Source organism: Falco cherrug, chromosome 11 (assembly GCF_023634085.1).
Source record: "Falco cherrug isolate bFalChe1 chromosome 11, bFalChe1.pri, whole genome shotgun sequence".
NCBI classification, from domain to species: Eukaryota; Metazoa; Chordata; class Aves; order Falconiformes; family Falconidae; genus Falco; species Falco cherrug.
This window is the reverse complement of record NC_073707.1, coordinates 21,684,361-21,704,034: the sequence shown is the minus strand read 5'-3', so window position 1 is coordinate 21,704,034 and position 19,674 is coordinate 21,684,361. Positions and strand designations below refer to the sequence as shown.

The 19,674-nt window shown below is 50.1% G+C and overlaps 1 protein-coding gene across 6 annotated transcripts in view; it reads left to right on the top strand.

The window, feature by feature from the left end:
- The first annotated feature begins 775 nt into the window (after nt 1-775).
- Nucleotides 776-19,674, top strand: part of LPP (LIM domain containing preferred translocation partner in lipoma) — a 356,437-nt gene continuing 337,538 nt past the window's right edge. For 4 of the 6 annotated variants that reach the window (XM_055723233.1, XM_055723237.1, XM_055723232.1 and 1 more), the window contains exon 1: nt 1,958-2,038. The gene's annotated coding sequence lies outside the window, so the exon portion shown is untranslated. Of the gene's footprint in view, nt 1,701-1,957; nt 2,039-2,468; nt 2,565-19,674 lie in introns of those variants that run through there. The other 2 variants (XM_055723235.1, XM_055723236.1) reach the window with 2 other exon arrangements.

Sequence of the window (19,674 nt, the reverse complement as noted above, 5' to 3'; positions counted from 1 at the left end):
TGTCCTCCGAGCGCGACGAAGAAGGAACACGACCTTGCAGCCTGGTGGTCAAAGCCCTCAGCTAGAAGGAGACACATGAACTGCAGGTTCTCCAGGAAGGGAACTGAACCCAGGTTTACAGGGCCTTGGGCAAAGGCTTTGCTGGTGCAACGGTCTTATCCACCAGCGCTTTAGAAAGCAGCCATGCCCATGTCTTTCACAACAGGCCATGTTTGCAAAACGCTGTCGGCACTCTAGGTACACCTACGACATGGAGCCCTGGTGACTCAGGCACTATTCTGCTTCATTTTTGGATCTCAGCAGGGTTTAAACGCAGGGTAGGCGGATAGGACAAGGCTAGGGTATTTCTAGTCATAGTCGTAACGCTTAGAAAATATCTGTGGCTGTTTCTGACAGGCTCGTGCAGATTTAGCTGCAGTGCTTTCACGATAGCATCTGGCCCCGGCAGCCCCCTCCATCCCCTGGGAGGAATTTAGCACCCGTGGTACAGGGGGCCAGCGCAGGGCACCAAACCAACCACAGATGGGGGATTTGCACCGAGGACTGAATTTGGCATATCACGCTTCCCCTGCTGCGGGGTCTGCCGGGAAGGGGTGCCCGTGGCGGTGGGGTGGTATCTCCTGGGGTCTCTGATGGCTCAGAGCTCTCAGGTCATGCTGTGAGCACGCCTGCTTGTTTTAGAGATTTTGGCAGCCAGAGAAAAGGGAGGGAGGCTGGATCACAACTCCGTGCTCTAGCTTCCAAAGTCTTCCAGGCACTTACTGTCCTTTTTTGGGTCCTTACGTGCAAGCTTTTCCCTCCTGGGGCTGTCAAGTGGTGACTGTGGACATTAAAGCTGGTAATGGGATAAGATTGTAAACATCTTCTGAAAGTGCACAGCAGAGTCCTTTATTGTCAAAATGAAATACATTTAAAGTGCCTAAAAACTCATCCAGAAATCTCTTTCCAAATGAGTAAGGCTTGGCAGCTCTCCCCTCCGCAGCCTGAATTCGATGTAACCCTTCTGTCTTCCCTTCTTTTCAGGGCAAGCGCAGATACCCAACAGCTACTTAAAGGGTAACATTCCATTATAAAAACCACCACACTCAAAATACGAATTATTTTAATTGCAGTCCTTATAAACAGCCACAAAACAATCAAACAGCAATCAGAGAGCAGCTTCCCTTCCCCCTCTCCTTAGTGTGCTCGGCAGGTTTAGTTTTCAGTGCAGGCACCGCCGGTGTAACTCCGGTGTAGCTAACTCCGAGCTCCGTTCGCTGCCCCCCCTCCCTGCGCGCCCCGGCTGGCTGGCGGGAAAAGCACCCGAGCCCCGCACCGGCCGCCCCGCACAGCCCCGCTGGGGGGGGGGGGGGGGGGCACACCGCAAGCCCCGCTGCGCACTGCTGGGCCTGGCCCTCCCGGTTACCGGGCAGGGGGTGATGCTTGCAGCCCCCCCCCCCCCGCCACACACGGTGCCGGTAGCTGCCGCCCCGCGCCGTGCGCGCAGCGCAGCCCCCTCCCGCCCCCGGCCCCGGCCCCAGCCCTTACATGGACAAATCTGCCTGCAGGGAAAGGCAGGAATTCGGGCCCTTGACGTCAGCCCCGGGCAGAGCGCGGCGGCCCGGCGGAGCGGGAGGCAGCGGCCGCCGCTTTCGCTTTTTGTTTCGGGGCGTCCCGCCGCGCCCGGGGCTGCCGGGCCCCCTCGCTCGGCCCGCGGGGAGGTAAGGGTCGGGGGGAGGGCGGCGGGAGCGCCGCGGGCGGGGGGTGCCGGGGGCCGCGGGCGGCGCTGGGAGGAGCGGAGCGGAGGGAGGGCGGCGGGCGGGCGGGGCGCGGCCGGGGCGGGCGGCGTGGGGGACGCCGGCGGCGGGCGCGGGGGGGCTGCCCGGGGGACGCGGCGGGGCAGCGGCGCGGAGCGCGGAAGGGGCCGGCGGGCGGAAGGGGCCGGCGGCGGGGCGGGCCCGGGCCCCTCTGCGGAGCCGCCCCCGGCCCCACCTCCCCCCGCCGCCTCCTCCTCCCGCCGCCGCCGCCGCGCTCGCCTCCGCTGCCTCCTCCCCCCGAGGTATTGTTGCAGATAATAACTTGCCCCCTTCCTCCCCACCGCCCCCCCACCTCCGCCCAGCCGAGGCAGCTGTGCAACAGCTGGAGCCCCCGGCCGGGGCGGGGAGCGCTGCCGGCCGCCCGGGGGGGCCGCGCCTGGCTCCTCCCTCCGCCCGGGGCGCCGCGGCCGCCTGAGGGGGGACGGCCCGGCCCGGGGCGAGCTCGGCCGCGGGGCGGGGGCAGCTCCCGGGTGCGGGGCCGGGGGAAACTTCCCCGGGACTTCACGGGCGCCGCCGCCCTGCGCGGCGGGCGGGGGCCGGCGGCGGGCCGGGGTCCCCCGGGCGGCCGGGGCTGGGCGGCGCGGTGCTGCCGGCCGCAGGTGCACCTGGCCCGGGCGGGGGCCGCCTCACCTCGCCTCGCCTCGGGCCGGGCCGGCCCGGCGCTGCCGTGTGCGGCCGGTCCCCGCCCGGGCTGCGCCGCGCTCGGCGGGCTGAGTAAAGCCCTGGCAGCTTTTTATATGCCGGGGGAGGCCCACCCTTCCCCAGCAGGTAAGGGCGTAAAAGTTTCCCACACCCTTACGTCATCCAAGGCTTTTTTTTTTTCTTAATATATATATAGACACAATATTTTTTTTTTCCCTCCCTTTTCTCTTGCCCTCCCCATTTGAACAGGCAAGTCTTACTCCTGCCATTGTTCGGGAGCAGGCTCCGCGCCCTGGGGCTGTGCTGGGGACAAGGCAGTGCTCCCGAGTAGGAGGTGGTGATGGAGCAACACACGTAATTGCTCTGGCTACTGTACCTCGAGGTGTATTTTGGCCCCGCTGGTGAAACAAATGAGCCTGGGAGTCTCCTGCTTTGTTTTGAAATTTTTTTTTGTTTTGTTTTGGGTGTGTGGTGTTTTGTTTGTTTGTTGTTTTTTTACACCTATACCAGCTGGCTTGTGGCCCGATAGTTTGGTTTTCGGGTTGGGTTCCTGTTTGGTATGTTTCTATCTTGCCAGGCAATTGATACACACAAGTTTTGAGAGCTTGCAGGAGCTGCCAAACTTGCTGATGTGCCTTCCTGCACATCCACAGCACCGTGGCCCCCATGCACAAAGTGGGTTTGACCTATGTGAAATGTAACGTAGAAATGTTAAAGATTTTGGCAACACTCTAGATCTGAGAATTTCTTTGCTTCCTTGGACTCGTGTATCACAGAGATTGTTTTTGTACATTCCCGGAATGACTTTTGGGGCAAGATCTGAGAGAGAGCAGGGAGCCCCTGGGTGTCTGGGAGCTGGGTGATACAGCAGGTGCTGGCTTACCAAGTCATTACAGATACGGGGCATTAGGAGGGGAGGGGAACATGTGGAACTGGGGGACAGGACACAGCGTTTAGTCTCTGTATTAATGATGCAGCAGTGTTCATGCTGGAAAATGCTGATTGCTGTCCTGTGCGTAGCCCAGCCCGACACAGCATTTAGTCTCTGTATTAACGATGCAGCAGTGTTCATGCTGGAAAATGCTGATTGCTGTCCTGTGCGTAGCCCAGCCCGCTGTGCAGCAGCGCAGTTTGGGGATGTGAGGGACTTTCTGGTTATCCCCACCCTTGCTGCAGAGGACTGGCCCAGGCAAGGCTAAGTAATACTCTGGAATATGGGACTTCCTTTGGGAAGTACTTCCATCTGCAGATAAAGACCTACTGTTGAAAACTTCTCTCTGCCTGTTGACCTGCTCTGTCTCCCCCTGCCTGCCCCATAACCTTTTATCCTGTTACTCCTAAATTTATTAGCTCTGTTATTCCCCTCTTTCAGTTGTTTAGCCTTTGTTGGAGGGTTTTTCCCTGCAGGATGGGCCGTCAGTGAGCTGCTTATGCTTGCTATCTAATCCTGCCTGCAGCTTCATGGAGATGCTGGTGCTGCTAATGGGGCTGTAAAGCCTGTTGCCCTCTCACTGTTGAGCTCCACATGTGGTTTTCCTTTAATTGTTTTCTTCAGTTTTCTTTTTACCATCTGAGTCCGCTTGTGTTGGCTGTTGGGCAAAGCTGCCAGGCTGGGGGCACCTGGTCCAGGGTAGTGGCAGCACTGTGTCCCCATCAGTAATGGTGCTGGCAGCTTTCCTGCCATCCAGCGTCCTTTGGTCCTTGTAGGCTATTTTCCCAGCCCCTGCGGTTGGAGGGTCTGTTTGGAGCCCATGGGTTGCTGAAGGTCACCACAGCCTATTTGGGGGTCTCTTGGCTGGAGAGAGGTGTCTGGCAGTGGGTGGGAGGCCCTCTTCCCAAAAGTCAGTCCCACCATGTGTGTTGTGTGGAGGCCGCGGGCATGTTGGCTGTGCATATGTCCCACGTTGCCAGCAGTCCCAGTCAGGGGTGTGCAGCCCTTGTCTGCTGCCTGGGTAAATTCCTTGGTGGAAATGGAAGACGTGAACAGTAAAATGAAGCGAATGCTGCGCCTCATTGAAGCTTCTATAGGTACAGCCCCAAACTGCTATGAATTGCTGTTATGCAGTCTCCATGGTGCCCAGGTCAGTGAGGATTACTGCTTTTGTCATTGCGTGGATGTCTTCATTGTGCAAGCCCTGACTGCCCGGTGTGCACTGTACTTGGCTGCTCCCCACTGTAAACTGTCTGGGCAGAGAGGCTGGTACCAAGCTGGGAGAGAAGCTCCAATTCCTGTTGCACCAAGGTGAGATTTTCACTTTTGGAGCATGTTTGGAGATCAGCCTGGATGTTGGGGCAGGATGCTGGTGAGCATGCCCGTCTCAGCGCAAGCTCTAGCTCTGCGAGTCCTGTCCCCTTCTGTTAGCTGCTGTTTGGATAAGCAGTCACCTAGCGTTAGGGGGTAAGATTATTGAATGATGATGTCTCTGATGTGGTCTAGTGACACCAGGGCAAACGCCTGCTTCTGGACTGGTGGTTTTCAGATCCTGTATCCTGGCATTCATGGTTCGGGTACAGAAAATCCCAGGTTCCTGTGCAGTTGAGCTGCCTTGTCTCATGAAAACTTGCAAAGCCTGTCGGATCTCAAAGTTAGTTTGCTCTGAATATCATCTTCAGCTGTGCTGTCTTAGTGAGAGGTAGTGAGCTCTGTCTTACCATAACAAGGAACTGGTGCAGTATAATTCAAGCTTTCAAATAACTAAGGGCAGGTTCAGATGTGTATCCCTTTCCACAGCACTTGTTTCTCTAGGCTGTTCAGGAGTGAAGCTCCAGAGCTGGGCTGGTGACTTTTGCATGGAACCTAATACTGTCAGCCACGGTCTCAGTGGAGCTGCAGTGCTTTTAAATATATAATACAATCATCAGTATGTATTTTTAATTATAACTCATAGTACGAATTATGTATTTGTGGTCAGAGTGGAGATACCTATCACCCACTCAATTTTGAAGCCTGACTGTTGCCTTGTTTGTAAAAATTGCTGCTTGTGTTCATCTATATAATGTCTGACTACAAAACTTGAGTGACTCCCTTGTGATCAGTGAAGCCTGGTGTATGTGGTTTTGGAGAGGGATAGTAAAAATGGTGGGGAGCTGGAAAACCTGAGGGAGTTTGACCAATAGTTTGGGATCGCTTCTATATAAAGGACACATGTTAGGAAGGTGTCACAGAAACAGTGAGTGCTGTGGAAAAAAGAGTTTCTGTTCTTTGGTATCAATGCTAGCCAAGGTGAAAGTGGCTGATTCAAAATGCACAAAATGAAGCGCTTTGTAACTCTTAACTAAAGTGCTGTAACTACATGGTGGCATTATCATGCAGAATGTTGCTGAGGACAAGAATTGAACTAAGTCTGGAAAGAAGATGAACGGTTGTATGATTGTCAGGTACATTGAGAGTTATACCAGCTAATGGTGGTTCTTTTTATGTCATAAACATCTAATTGGAAGGAAGATACTGTTTTGTGCAGGTTTCTCTGAAACATCTTTTGCTGGTTGTAGCTAGAGGAAAGCAGTAGCTTGGGTGTATGACAAAATGTTAGCAAGAAGATAGTTTCCATGCGTCTGTGGAAAAATATACCCTCAGGGTGCCCACAGTGCTTTCTCTTTTCCTTTGCCCATCATGGTTGTGTGAACAATGCATCCTCAGTGGCATTTTGTTGCTTGTCAAGTTTCTGAAAGCCTGACCCACACAGCTCTGCCTTTCTCCCAATAAACTCGTCTGGCCCTGACATGGCTCTGAGCAGCACTGGCTGGCCCTGGACCAGGCTGGGTTTCACCTGCGGCTGGCTATCCGTGTTCTTTCTGGTGCAGTCTGGCAGCCCTGGTAATCCCTTCAGGTGGAGGGAAGTCCCTGTGGATACATAGAGTGGTCTTAGAGATGGAACGGAGATGACAAAGAAATATGTATTTCCTTTAGGTACATCTGTGCTTTTTAGTTATGTTATTTTTTTGATAGTGGTTTGCTTTCAGGGAAGCAGGACAAGCAATACACATCAAGCAAGATGTGACCCACCAGTGTGGGATCCAGCATCTGTTTGCTATGTGCATGTGTGAGCGAGACTGTGATGCTTGTGCCTACTTTTGGTCCTCCACCACCTGCTTTCCTACCTGGGCAGCTTCGCCATCTGCCTTTGCTCTTGCTGTCGTAGCAGGGTAATTCTGCTAAAAGTTAGAGAGCTTACTGGAACTGCAGCCATACTTCAAAAGCGGGCACGAGCAGAGGAGACAGAAACCGTAGCTTATCTAAGGATGTGGGTTATCTGAGGGACGGATACTTAAGTAACAATACCTTTAAAGAGTGTGGGTTATATATAGGAAAATACAGAACTTGAAATAACTTTATGAACAACTGTTCCAGAGGAGGGACTGGAGGGAAGGTGTAGCGATTAGCTGCTTTCATGTGTGCGTTGGGATGCTGGAGGAGAACATCGGTAAAGTCTGAATAACTCTCTATTTTCCTCTTTTTAATTTAGGTAGCTTTTTGTTTTGTAAAATAGAAACAAACAGAGAAAAGAAAATAACAAATCAAATCGAAAACCACAGACCAGAAAAACCCCACAAAGTTTAAAAGCTTTTTGAGAGCTTGTGTCTGCCCAAGAAGTGGGGTTTAGAGGATGCAGGGCTCAGCTCTTTCTGTTCCTCCTGCTTCTGGCCATGGCAGGGCAGTTAAGGCTCATGATGCTTCCAATCCAGAAGTGTGGGGGGGTGGCGTGTCCCATGACCCATGCTTAATCATAGTGATTAAAGTTACCGGTATCAACACCTCAGTGGAGGTTGTGCTTTCATGCTTTCATCTCAAAGGACTGGTTTTGATCGCTCTCTGAGCAAGCGCAACAGTTGGCATGAAAATGATGATTTTTAAGTCACTGTCAGCAAGTCTCTGTCATTTTAGACTGTCAGTATCTGTTGTTGGGATCTGTGGGTGACAGTGACACACGTGTGAGTCACTCAGAAGCGTTCCCAAACCATTGCAGTATGCTCAGGAAAGGAAAACAAACATCGTGGAGTTGTGGGCTGCTGATAACCTTTTCTTAGAAAAAGATACAAGCCTTTGAGCATGGGAGGATGTTTTCTGTTGCCCTTGATGCCATAACGGAACCTTGTAATACAGTGATTCCTTAGTAATCCCTTAAATTGTTTCATGTGGGGTGGGGGCAGTCAGGGGTCAGGATGCTTGAGGGTCTCTGACTTACGCCAACTTTGTTTCTGTGTGGTAGGCGTATCGGCCCTCTTTGAGGTGTCCAGATGCGGCTGGGAGGGATCCTGTTTTGTGCTGAAGTGGGTTTATGCACTTGAGCATCCTCTAAGTAGGTGCCATTCAGCACTTAGCTGCCTTCCTCCTGCTACCGCTGCCCAGTGATGCTTCAAGGCAGGCAGACTTCTGCCAAGTCTTGGATGATTGTGCCGCCAGTGGAATAGTTAGTTGAGATTTAATATGGCCATTATCTTTAGGTAATAAAGTGTCAACTAACTTGCCATAACTATCTTGTTTAATGTCTCTTAAAAGCCCCACATACTTCATTCACTGGGTGAAATTTAATAGAAGTTCATCTAAGCATTTATTGCTTATTTAATTTAAAAATAAGTTGATCTCCACAGTTGGTAACAGGCACTGAGGATTTAATTAACATTCAGCAAACTACCCTGTTAGCTCTGAATTACACAGTCAGGTCTTGTTTATGCATCAATTTGCAACTCCTGACCCCCCCTCTTTTTTAGGCCAGTGGACTTTATTGTGGGGAGCTGCAGTTGCCTCCCCTCCTCCTTCTGCTCGTGCTCCTGATTTCTCCTCCAGCCGGAGAGCCTCTGCCAGGGCTGTGCGGCTGGGGGCTGTAATGCTGCTGAGGACCCCGGACCCACTGCTTTATTGTGGGACCGGACCAGCCTTGCCAGCTGGGTGCAGGCAGGCAGGATGGAGGAGGCTGACAGAATGGCAGGCTGTGCCACAGCCCTTGAAGAAGGGCTTGTGGAGCCTGCTGGAGTGAGTAGGGGTGCACTGCATGGCGGGGTAAAAGTGATCCAGCTCCAAACCTTACGCTGCATGATGGGGTAAAAGCGGTCAACCTCCAAACCTTAGTTCAGCATAACAGAGCAAATTTAAAGTATCTCCTCTAGGGCTTTTTCAGCAATGTGGCTGGGTGCGTGAAACTCAGGTTGGTGAGGTTTTTCCTTTTAGAGGAGAAATTTGGGGTGATTTACAGGTGACTTGCAGGGGGTTCTTGCAGTGTTCACTGTACCCCAGCTGCAGTGCTTTATAACAGTAACATGCATGTGCATCTTGGATGTGCTGTGTGCACATACCCTAAGGAGCTCTTTCTGTTTCAGCAGTTTATTACCTCGCCTTAACAGACTTGAATTACTCCACTTAATGAGGCAAGCTTGAGTGAAAGCAAGGAGTCTCCCAGACAATGCATGGCACTCGGTGACTAGGTTGGGAGAGCGATTGGATTAGCAGCTGATAAGTGGTTGTAACTCTAGCTGCTGCATCTCCCCTGCCTCTCTCATCTGGGTGTCATTCCTGTTTCAGATCAGCCCCAACAGACATCAGCTGGCTTGATTTTAACATACCTCATCACCTGAGGTAGAGACTTGATCTGGTTTTCAAGGGTTTGGGCAAATCTTGAGAGATACCTCAAGCTACTACTGTGGCCAAGACAAGCCTTTAATCTGGGTTTCCCAAGAGAAACAGAGAGTCATTGCAGCAGCCACGTGGCCGTCCCGTAGTTAATTACAAGCAGTGAACTTGGTTAAAAGAATGGTGTTGAAGTTGCAAAGTCCAACTGCTCCAAAGCTACGAAATGCCAGAATGAAGGTTGTTATTGAAACTTTAATTTGGCCTCCCCTGCAAGCAGGTATTATGATATAGCCACTTAATTGCCAGAGCACCTACTCTGTGCCCAGAGTGGAAGGTGATGCTTAATGAGCAAGTATTCAGTTTCTTTTCTTTTTGTGCAGTGTGTGGCCCCAAGCCTTATTTACTACATACTGTTCAGACTTGGGACTGAATGCAGAATTATTAATTTCCTTTTGTGCTTTTCTGGAGTGCTCTTTGCTCTTTCATTGGAGTGCTCTGCAACTTGGGGGGGACTATTTCTGCAGTGCCTTCCCAAGGTGAAGGAAAGTTATTCTTGCCATTTTATTGATGGGACACTGAGGCTTGGAGAGGAGTGAGGCTGGGAGTAGTGAGTCATCACTAAAACTGAAATCCAGGGGAAAAAAGCCAGTTAGACCAGGGTTGTTCTCTTCAGTTTGCAGTCATAACTAATAATCAAACAGAGAAGTGGTTGTTCTCTTTAGTTTGCAGTCATAACTGATAAGCAAACAGAGAAATGGTTAGAAAGAATTGCTTGTAATTACAGACTGAAGTTAGTAACCTTTCCACCCAACTCTGGAGATTACTCTGAACTGCTTATTGCAGTTATGCCTATCTTTACAGTCCATCTCACCCATCTTTTCCACTTTAACCTGCCTCTTAATGCGTTATCATCACCATCCTTGACTGAGGGTCAACGCCTGTACTTATCTTGTGTGGGTATTGAAATGCCCACCTTAGCATGGAAGCTGGTCTTTGCCTCTGGCATTTAGAAACCAGGACAGCTTAATATTGTTGAATCTGAAACGTGGTGATGGTGAGGTCCAGAAATGAGCCGCAAAAATGATTATGGTTCAGGTGGTATTTATATATAAAAGCATATTTCAAGGAGTAGAGTAAGGGTAATGGGGACTTCACATATCTTCTGGATCCTTCCTCAGTGGCTTGTTTTCCTGTGTACAGTTAACACTACCCTTTTTTAGCATAGTTTAAGCTTCCTTTAAAGCTGTGGTTGTTCTCCATCACTTCTGATCCCGCAGGCTATTCTTTGGGAGAATGAGAATTGTGCCTTTCCTACCACAGTTCCATCTTGGTGCTTCTTCAGAGGATCAGTTTTCTTGGGTTCCTTGGGGTGCACGTAGCCTGTCTTGGAAAACATGGCACTGCCTCTTTGCCATTTAAGGAGGGCTTGGTGAACCTTCTGCATACTAAGTCTGAAATTCAAGTGTATGAGTAATCCAGCTGAACTCTCTGCAGCGACTTGTGTGCCTAAAGACGAGCAAGTGTTTAAGCACTGTCCTGTACCCAAATCCTAATTTGCTCCCAAGGCAGACAGATGGGGAAGAAACGATGGGCAGAAGGGTTAAAGTTATCTGGGGAGATGTCTGGCTTCTCTTCTGAAACAGTGCTGTGACATGCAGAATGGCTGTAGTCTTGCTGCAAAGAGTTAGCCTTGTACGGTGCAGGAGATCATGCTGTGAGTGAAGCAGACAAGTTGCAAGCCTCTAACAGTGGCATTAAGTGATGAACTATGGGGCAGAAGCATATTTTGGAAGTTAGGAATAATGCCTTGGACCTACACGTTGCTGCGGGGATGAGCGCAGCGTTCTTGGCACGTAATGCCTCCCTGAGTGTCTGTCTCTGCATAGAAGATTTGGGAATGATGCCAGAGCAGCAGGTGAATGTAAAACAATATAAATGAGTGTGTCTTTCCAAGGCTCTCCACCCACCCAGGTACTCAAAGTATCTGGGTGGAAGAATGGCAGCTTACGGAGTGCCTGTGTTCCTCCTTCCATGCTTTGCCACGGTGTGTTTTGTTCTGCTGTGTGGGAGAGCTGTGAACTCGGGGTGTGCGGAGGCTGGGGAAGTCGGTGGAGAAGTTTTTAAGGGCTGTGTCGTAGAGTGGGTGGAGAAGGAGCTACGAGAGCAGAGCTCGTCTTAGTACACACAAGGATCCCTGTAGAGTGGTTTGCTTTCTAAGTTATTCTGCGTGAAGCAGCTCCCATCCCCTCATTCCACACGTGACCTATGGGCAGTGTTTTGTGGTGGCTGTTTCACAGGTGGGCATCGGGTCTGTCTGAGGATGCAGGGTAGATGGGTTGGTGTCACCTCACCTTTGCACCACCTGGTATATTGCCTTGCTCTAAGGTACCCTGGGGTGAAAAAGAGAGGATTTGTGCTCTGGTGTATTGCAATGATTGTCTGTGCTGGTAGGGCCCCACCTTGCCTAGGGTCAGGTCACTCACTGGGTTGTCATACTTGTACCCACACCACACTCACTCCCTGGGTGCCATAGCCCAAGCCTCCAGTCTGTATGCATCTGCATGCCTGAGGTGGTGTTTTGGGTCTTGGATGATGCTGTCATGTGCAAGAAGTCCTAGTGAAAGTGGTCTGCTCCACCTTTGTCATGGTAAGGGCGGCTGTCTGCCTGGGTCATCGGCTCCCCATCCCTTGAAGGTGAAATGCAGTGAGACACAAGTGACCTTATGGGCTTTTGCAACAGCTCTTGGTAAATTTCTCATGTCTCGGATGATTTGATTCATACCTGATTAAGGGTGTGCCTGGTTTCATGGATGGAGCTGGATGTACAAAGGTAGCTGTGTATTATCAGAAAGTCCCACATTGGATCATCTGGTTTAGTTCCAGCTGTCTTGGTCAATGTACCTGCTAGGATGGCAATATTTTCTGTTTGTTTTAGTTGTGCACATTCTACCTAACATGCGATGGAAGTGATTCCAGATGTTCTTGATCTCCACAGCAAGGCAAGGCCTATCCATCTAATGAGAGATATGAGTAATTCTGAGTATGGTATTGGTATGTGCCTGGGCTGCTGTTCATCCTTGTCTTTGTTTTTGCTTCCATATCCCATGGACAGCACTGGTTGTCCATCGCTCTACATTTGACCTGTAGCATCTTGGGCTGAGCCTGCCACTTGTTGTGCTGCTCAAAGGAGAGCAGTGAGAAGTCCTGTGAACGCGAGGAGAGAGCCCAGGCAGCACGCATGGAGCAGTGCCTGCGTCCCAGGAGCTGCTGGCCTGGGGGATGAAGATAAAGCGGAGAATGGTGAGAGAAGAGCAGAGCGATTGACTTGGGGACACGAGGGAAGATGAAAAAGATGTAAAGAGTGTGTGTTAGCAGAATGTGACTAAGACGGAGACCTGAGAAGTATTGAAATGTGTCTGTGGAGGAAAGGGGAGCAGTAGCTTCTGGCAGAGCAAAGCTGTATGTCTAGGACTTGCAACTTGATGCAAATCAGTTCTGAGTCATGGGAACGTATGGCTCCTGTGGCCCTGCCATTGCGAACCGTTGCCACCTATAATCCTTTTAACAAATGTGCTTGGTTCCATCTGAAACCTACTTGGGCCTTCCCTGTCCTTTCTAGGGGAGCTGGTCTCCCTCACGGCTGTTTATCACTGTGTTTTCTGAGCTGTACGTGCTTGCTGTCTTATTCCTTAGCCGTTACTCACAGGAGGCCTGTGTGGGAGGGAGGGACACCCAAGAGAAATGTGAAACTTGATGCGAAGTCCACAAGGAATTTGGGTGGCAGAGCTGCTGCATCTTGGCATCTGGGAGTCTGGCGGAGATCTGTGGGCTGAGAGTCTGTGATCTGCAGCCCTGGTAGGGGCTCCAGGGAGTGGGATGGAGGCTTGAGGGAAGGTGGGTTTCTCCTGAAAAGGGCAACCCATATGGCACCTGGGGGCTCCCAGTACAGTAACACTAATCCAGTTTGTTAACAAAATTAGATTGTGCAATTGGGTGGGGTGAAGTGGAGGAGGGGAGCGGTATGACTCACTTAAATTAGCAGTGACCAAAGTGGGCTGTAAGCTATAGGTTACACTTCGTGCCTCCATCCTAGCTTCACACAGTAAAATCTGGCAGGGGAGATACAGCCATATGTGCAAACAGAGTATGTGGGTTTGGGTCTCGGTCCAGCATTCACATCCATAAATAGGTCAGCCCCTTCCTTACGATAGCATTTGTGTGCACTTTACAAACATGAACTAACTAATCCCAACAGATGTTTGGCAGCCTCCTGAGCCCACAAGGAAGTTCAATATCATTGCACTTCGCTAGAGAGATGCCCAGGATTCAAATAACACCTGCTGGAAGAGCCTGTCTAAGCTGGGGTGTGTTCGTGGCTGTGTGGGTTCAGCTTTGCAGAGCACCTGCTGCCGCTACGTTGGGCTGGTCTGACCACAGTGGCTTGCACTGCCTTCAGCTATGCAGGGGTCAGGCTATGTTTCCCTTGAAATCAAAGACACAACTTCCTTTAGTTTTTCAGGGGGAATGGGATTTCGCTCTGTTTGCACACTCACACTTAAATCCAGTTGAAAGGAGGGAGCTGTGGATTTTGCTTGCTGCCTGTCTTTGTGTGCATGCTGACATACCTACCTCCTTGTCGGTCGTGTGTGAAGGCATGATGCTCCTGGCTGCCCTGAATCCTTTGCTTGCCTCCATCTCTTTCCCCAAATGTGAACGTTTAGTTGCAAGTTCCGTGACGTCTCTGAGGTCAAGCAAGTTACATTTATGTGTGTTGCTAAAGCTGCGGTTTGTTCTGCAGTTGTCCCTGGACTCTACAGTTTGCGATTCATGTCCTGGCTCTTCCTGCTCCATCCCACCATGAAGTGCAGCCCCAGCCAGCTGTCAGAGATAATACACTGAGGACCAGGGAGCTCCAACTGCAGTAACTTTGGCTATATGGAGTATTCAGAGATCTCAGATAATGCATGTCTAGCAGCCTTTTTCATCAGGAGAAGTGTTGCATGGGCCAGAAGCTCTCCCTGATGCCTTGCTTTCCTCTTAAAAAAAAAGGGGGGGGGGGGGCTATTTGGCTAACTTCACAAAGAGAAAATGAAGCTGTGGCACATCACATAGGAGTGAAGAATAAGGAAGGCTGCCGTAGGTCGCTGTAGCTTCCAAGGTCTATAGTCATTCTCTTAATGGAATTCATCTGCACAAGGGGGTACAAAACAGGAATTGATCATCTTCAGGTGGCTCATTAGTGCCCCAGCAGCTGGTCTACAAAGAGCAACTGGGAACAAAATCAAGGTCCTGCTGCATCTAGGTGTTTTTGGTGTGTGGGGTGTTTTGGTTTTTTTTTTGTTTTTGTGGGGTTTTTTTTTCTCCTTTTTCCCCTGAGTGCTTTGAAAGATGATTGGGATGCTTTAGACTCTCGGCTTTCTGGCTCAAGAAGGGCCAGGGATTGTACTTGTTTCTCCTGGCCTCTTATTTTGTGCTCTGCCTTGATGGCTGTCCTGATTTTTCAGGCAGAGTTATAATTATGAGGCTGCTGAGTGGAGGGGGAGGCAGCAAGGGGATAGTTCTGGGTTACTAATAAATCAAGGACGTTTCTTAGGTGTTTCTTCACTCGGATCTTTATCTGTCTCCGTTAAATATGGATGACAGCTCTGGATACCAGGGAGTGCTTCTGCCTTCTCAGTTAAAGCTTGCTGAAGACTCCTCAGGGCACAGACCGTGCCAGCTTTTGCCATTCAGCATCTCTAGCAGAAGCCTTGGGTTTCTTCGGCGACTACGGAGGCTGTGGACCTCTCCTCCTCTCCCTCATCGCTCTGAACCTGCTGCAGTTGCTCTACGTGTGCCAAGTGCGTGCATCTGACTCTGCCCGTGCTGCCGGCGGCTGCTGCCTGGCCTTTTTGTCTGCATTAGTTTAATTGAGTGAGGAGCTTGCAGGAGAAGCTATTCATTGCCCTGGTAACTGTGCTTGACAATCAGAAGTTATTCTGGGGGTGAAGGACTGGTACAGATTTGTTTTCCTTGGCTGCAGATCCATAGCCCCTAATAGTTTCTTGCTCATAGGAACCAAGGTTGACTTGGTTTGCCACTGATTAAAAGCCAAAAGGATATGCAGTCCTCTCCAAAATAATTACCATCTTTGGTGAATGGAAGAACACTCTGCTTGCTTCCCATTTGTTTCCAAACCCCTCTGTTTTGCCATGTTAGACTTGTGCTGGCCATGATGCATGGGAGGGCCCCAGCAGGGCCAGCAGCTCCATCCTGGTGCATGGGGAGTTTGTGCTTGAATCCTTCCTCTGTTTTTGGACCAAAGGGTGAATATAGGAAAAACATGGAGTTATGAAAAACTATGTGAAACCTAATAGCTGCACTTGGGGGAGGAGGATGTGTTTTTTCGGTGGGAAGCCGCTAAAGGTGGCAGAGGCGAGTGTGTGCACCCCACGTGCAGCAGCATGTTTTTGTCTCAACTGTTTATGGCCTAAAAAAATAACAAAAAAAGATTTTGACTGTGTCTGTGCTCACTGCCAGGAACCCTGAATGTAGCAGCTGGAGTTCCTAGATAGTTCGGTTTCTATCAGTAATTGGTTTCAGATACGCATTAACTTCGATGCATGTGTTGTTCTGGGCCTGGTGACATAGTGGAAGGTGTCCTCTCTCCTCCATATTGCTCGACCTCTGTGTTTGTCGCGTTTCTGTCACTGTTGGAGATGGGTCTGCAGCAGGAGGAGGACAGAGGGTCTCCTCCCTTTGGCTGGTCCGAAGTGTCCACGCAAGTGTTCGTGCTCCTTCAGTGCAAATTGGAGGGGCTGCCCGATGTCACCACTGTGTTGAGAGCTGGAAGATGTCCAGTCCAAGGTGGTCAGGTTCTCTGGCAGGAGAGGCTGGAGCTCCGTGGATGCCCTTTACTCTGTGTGTGCAAAGGCAGAGGCACATCTCCAGTCTGCTGCTTATCCCCACCGTGACCTGGCGGTGGGGGTTTGGCCTCTGGGCACCAGCTGATGTAGGAGGAATAGCCATCTGGGCATCGGTCACGGGCTGAACATACCTCCTCTCAAAGCAGTGGTACAGGGATGGGCAGGAGCCTCCCAGGACCAGGTTCAGAGGCAGGATCAGCTCCATCCATAATGCTCCTTACGGGGATGTGCCTAACCTGCTGGTGGTGGCAGCTGTGCCTGCTCACTGGCAATCCCCTCCTTTGCTTTGCTACCCAGGCTGCGAAAGCAGCTCGTGTTTGCTTTGCACAGGGAGTGTTCCCAGAGTTGCTGTGCTCAACTGTGGGGCTTGCAAGGAGCAGTAAAGGGGCTGTATTTTCTTAATCTGCCTGTTTCACGAGGCAGTATCTGGCTGTGCCCTTAGTAGTGTTGTGGGTTTTTTTTTAATTATTTTAATGCATATAGAGTCCCCTGTTTTAATTGACTGAGGAAAAAGAACTTGAAGAGGGTATGAACCCGTGACCTTGAGATAAATGGTTTTTTATTGAGTCCCGGAGCCCCTAAGCCGCCCCCTCTTCTGAGAGTAGAGTGGTTTAATCAAAGGTCAGAGGTTTTGTCGTCTTTGAGAGCCTCAGAAAAAGAGGGTGAGACAAGCGAGCTCTCTGCGGTCCTCCGTGACTGCAGTCATTCTTGGCCTGTCAAGTTCCCATTGAGCTCGCTATGCTTGTCCTGTGTTTCTGGATGATGGCTCTCTTGACCTTCTCTGGTCTCTCTGAATGCTGATAAAGGCCTGGTGATCAAATCGGCTGTGTTTCTGGGGGTTGTAACTAGATATACAGTGGCTACAGGCAAATGGCTTGTGCAAGGCTACTGTGAGCCTCTGTGTGCAACGTGCAGATTTATAGGCTTGATAGGACATAAGTCTTTGCTTGCCAGGTCTTCCCACACCACCTCCTGCGCGTGTCTCCTGTTTCAAGGCTGAAGGCCAAGTGTGGTATCTCACGCACCGCTGCGTGCTCGGTCTTGCAAGTGCTGACCTGTGCATGGCCACTGCTGTCTGACATGTTGCGGTTGCTCACAAGAGGTCCCCCCTCATTTTGTTCTCTGTGTTTTCTTCTTGGGTGGTGGCCGGGTATGTGGCTGTACCTCTTGTGACGGGTTCAGTATTAGCCCGTCTTTCTCTCTCCTCCTCTCCTTTCTGTCTTCCTGACTGCAGTCACTAATGCTCCTTGAGCCTGGCTGATGACTGGCATGGAGCTGGTCTTGCTTGCTTGCATGTTGGATGCTGGCTTCCTTGATGCCGTGCCAAGTCAGTCTTTGAAAATATCAGCTGGCAAGTCCTGGAGAGATCTTTGTCTCCAAAAGCTTCTGCAGTTCCTTTCTGTTTATCCCCATCACAGAGTAAAAAAAATAAAAGCACTTGGCTTGGTAACATAAATGCTGGTTTCAGGGCTGATGACAAAATTCCTGCTGACAAGCTTAGTATGGTATGGTAGGAGTAGGCGAGGACAGGTATGATGGTGGTGTTACGCTGTTAGGTATTCCTGTTAATCACACCAGCGAGATGGAAGAAGGATGAAGAGATCTTTCTTGGTCCCAAGTATTTTTGTACCTTTGGTGTGATGTTGCACTTGCACACTGTAGCTAACGTTTCAAACAAATAGGTATGTACTCTTCCAAAATACAGTGCTCAGGTGCAGCAGGTTGGAGAACATCATGTGACAAACTCTTGGAAGAACACAGGGAATTAGCAGCCAGGAAAACTTTGTGCTGAGAAACTGTCATGTACATGGGAAGAAGCGTGATCCCTCTGTGTGAGTACTGGTGAGATCCAGGTAGGGGTGCTGAGAGATGTGCAATTGTGAACTTTGCCGTTCTGCAAACCAAAGGCCTCTTTCTTCCACTGAAAAAGAGGAATGCAGTCAACATGAACCAAATCATACAGGTCTAGAGCTGCAATTGTCATTGTTGGCACTATAGGCAAATAGTAAAGGAAATGCAGTGCAAGTCCAGCATATATACTCCTCCAGGTCAAGATGAAATGGCACGGAGGGGCTAAAGCCTTATTATCCTTAATGTTTAAGGAGAGGAAAGACATGAAAATACTTGCACTGACTGTGCTGAAAGAAGTTTTGTGATAAATCAGTCCCCTTTCACAGGCAATTAATTAAACTCCTTTAGGGGGAGAATAATCCATAGAATTCCCATGGAAGTCTGTGTGCTGGTTCTCCTGCACAAGGTGGTGGAGGGATGGCTGAGCTCTGCCACCTTCCCTTTGCTTGAACCAAAGCCCTAGCTGGGAGGGCAGGAGCCTGTGTAGGGCTGGGTGCTGCATGCTCTTGTCCTCGCTGTCCCCACCACTGTCACCTCTAGGGGAGAAAGCCCCTCCCTGACATGCAGGGGAGGTGCTTGGAGCTGCATGTCGCCCTACAGGCGGGTTACTGGGTCATTGTGCTGAGATGGATGGGCGTTTGACAGCTTTTTTTTTTTTTTTTTTTTTTTTGCTGTGGGGCTGCATGTGCATGGTCCTGCTGAGCCAGAGGATTAGGATCACCGTTCCTTCCCGTTGTCGTGTTGCTGTGTACGCTGGAGACCCTCACCATCCCCTTTTTTCTGGTTATTAGTGCCAGGCTGAGGCTTGCACCCCCCAGGGGTGGTGGTGATGATGTTCAGGTGTCCTTTGGGGGGAAGAGGGACAGCAGATTTTCAGTGAAGGTCCAGTGGCTCCATATGAAGGTGACAGCGTACCTGTGTTATCCCTCAGCGAAACAAGGGGTGGCACAGAGCACCCTCGCTATCATCCCTCCCCATCCCAGCCTGGGAGCAGGGGCTCTGTGGTGGCAGACCATTTTCCTTGTCACAGGGAGGAAAAGCATAAAGCATGGACTGAAACACTGCCTCTGGCAATTTTAAAATTTTTTTTGTATTTATTCCTTTGATAAGGGTCAAATACAGTGAGGAGCCTGGCTTCCAGCTGAAGTCAGGGTAACTTAGAAACCAAAACAGCTTTTTAATGTATTTTCTGTATGTCTCGGTACCTATCTATGATGAGAGTAATGCTACTTTCTTGTTCAGACGGTGGACACATCCACAGGCATACGTGGTCCTCCTGGTTTTGAAATGTAATAAGAGCAGTTATTAGGGCTTGCCAAAATTGCTCCAGAATGTTTTATCTATATTTGGTATAAATGGCTCTTTTCTCAAAATGGAGTTTTCTGTGGGAAGTGTCAGCTTGCAATTTAGTTCTTGCTTTGTAAAGGAAAAAAAGTTCAGTTTTTTTTAATTCTTCTGTTTGTGATGGTAACAACATTTGTTGAAAACAAATGTTTTCATGAAAAGCAATCAGTGGCGAGGCTGCTCTACTCTCTGCTGGCTGGCTGCCATGCTTCCGCATTAACCTGGGTGCCTCTGCCCCATCGGGGCTTTTTTCTTTTTTTTTTTTTGTGTATTTTTTTAATTTTTGTTAAAGAATACATTTCCTCATCCTCTCGATCCATCTGTTTGAAAAAGAAGCAGCTACATTGAGAAACATTTTATTTTGTAATACAGGTGTTGGAGGCCTTTTGTTGCTCATCCCACCTGAAAGTATTTGTTCCAAGGCTGAAACTCGGGCAGTTTACTATTAAGGTATAAAAATTAAAGAAGATAGCTAATGTTTGGTCATCCTTGGAGATGGCAGAGAAGGAAGGGACAGACATTTCTAAGTCGGAGAGGCGTACTAGTCTTCGTTGATTGTGCTTTTTCT